Raw genomic sequence first — 2,340 nt, forward strand, 5'->3', positions numbered from 1 at the left:
AGATCCCCTTGCACGGAGCCTGGATTCCGGGTTCCCTTTTCACTGTGCCCCACAAGGCAAAGTTAATTTGCCTTAAAAAAGCAAAGCTCATTTGCTCTTGTTACTGTTTACAGACAAGAAGCCTCTGGCCTGTGTCCCAGCAAGGAAGCGATCAGGACATTTGTCTGAGTCTTTTTGAGTTTCTAAAATTTGACCCACCATTTTGGTTCAATTATTGCTTGCCTTTTTTTTTAACCTATGGGGACAACAATCTCCTAGTGTTTGTCTAGTGCCTACTGGATTTGCCACTCCCTAGGTGCTGTGATGGGGGGGCGGTTAGAAAAGATTAAGACCCATCCCCTGCTGTCAAAGATGTGAGTGTGGGGGACAGGACTAACAATGAGAAAACAATGGGAGGCAGTATGTGATTCAGGATAAAATGAGTAGTGCAGGCAATAACTGCTATAGAAGTTCAGAGGAGGGAGAAAGCTCTGGGAGCTGGGGGAAAAAGCAATATCACATGCGATCTGAAGGCTGGGTAGGATTGTTTATGCAGGTGTGGGGGAGGGCACTAAATTTCAGGGTGTATGCCTGTATGTACGCAAGCACACACAGATGCAGAACTGGGTAACAATAACGGGTAGCATTTACTGAGCATTTATGTCTATGCACCAGATACAGCATAATGTCGTACATAATTCAACGCATTTCCAAGTGCGTAATCCTAGGAATTAGATGATAGTTAATTCAATTAATGGAAGTTGAGGCACAGAGAGGTTGCATCAATTGCCCAAAGGGACACAGCAAGTAAATGGGATTACAGGCCTGGGCCAAAAACACTTGGCCCTTCTACCTATAAAAAAGAGGAATTTGTGACTCAGATGAGGAAGTTAGCCGGACTGTAGTCACTAAAGACAGTCGTTTTGCAAACACAGGACCCAGTAGGCCAAACTGCCAACTGAAGTTCAGCAGGAAAATTGGAGGGATTAATGAAGCCATTTACTGAATTCTATAATCTCATTCTTACTTCCTGGAAGCGAGGAATTTGAGGTCTCCGGATGCTGCAGGTCATTGCCGGGAGCACCACAACTTTACCCTTCTTGTTTCTTGGTTATGTTGCAGAGGATTTAACAAAACACCTAAGGAGAATGAATGAGCTGTTCTTTATTAATTAGCACTTGAAAAGCATTGGGCCTCTGGTGGATGCCTTACAGAGCTTCGAATTAGATAAAGCCACCTGGCCCTGAAGCTCTATTTGTGGGGAAAACCAGGCTTGGAAAGGATAGGAGGACCATGGCCTGATAATACAGTAGATTGTATTTTATGTTTTGAGTCTGGCTTGCCGCCAACACCCGAAAGTGTTTCCTAGGCAAAGTGCCTGACTGTGTTTTTCTGGATATTCTCCTAACTCACTGTGAGTCTTCAATAAATGTTAAATCACTGTGAGGTAGATTCTGAGGTCCCTTTCCTGTTTCCTTGTCCCAAGAGAATCAAACCACAGACGGGGGATAGAGGCAGCGAAGAAGAGGGGACCTTGCTCCAATCAGCCGCTCTTTTCCCATTCTTGGGCCCCTCCACACCCCCACTGTCCTGGCTGGCCTTCAGGGGCACGACCCTCAGCCGCGTGAATGCGGGTTGGAAAGCAGCTGGTCCCCTATAGGGACAGGGGAGGGGAAAAGGTTGGGGGAGGCATCTTTTCCTGCAGCAAGTCTAAGGTGTAGGGCAGGGCGGGAGAAAAAGGGAGGAGGGCCAGGGGAGGGAGTGGCCGTGGCCTGGGGTAAAGGGAGAAAAATACCGGAGCAGAGCAAGGAAAAGAAGGAAAAGAGGCCTCCATCGTCAGGCACTGAAACCGCGAGTGGGACTGGGGCGACAAAGGCAAGGGAAGAGGACATCCTGGTCCCGCAGGAGTCTCCTTTCAGGGCAGAAAGGAGGAGACGCGCCGAGAAGGTCACAGCCATGCAAACACCCCGAAGGAAAGCTGGCACAGCGGCTCAGCATTAGCCAGGCTTCTTCATTCCCCGTGAGCTTGGTGAGGGCCCACTGAGCTCCTACTATGTGCTCGGTGGACACAGATGCGCCCGGGGCAACCGGATCGCGGGAGCCGGAGTCGGCCAAAACGGCTTCCCTGAGGGGGCGGACTGTGTAGACGGGCGGTGAAGGAAGGTGAATGTGCACGCGTGCAGGCTCTAGGAGTGCAGAACGCGAGGCAGGCCGGGGGAGGGGGGGAAGGAGGCGGGGACTGAGGCCGGAGGAGGGTGGAGAGGGGAGGGGGGGGGGGGAGGGGAGGTGTGAACTGTAGGAGCTAGGGAGGTCGCGGCGGGGAGGCGGCGAGGCGGGGCAGTAGCTGCCCCAGGGCGTGGG

This window comes from Panthera uncia, chromosome X, assembly GCF_023721935.1.
Source record: "Panthera uncia isolate 11264 chromosome X, Puncia_PCG_1.0, whole genome shotgun sequence".
Classification (NCBI taxonomy): Eukaryota; Metazoa; Chordata; class Mammalia; order Carnivora; family Felidae; genus Panthera; species Panthera uncia.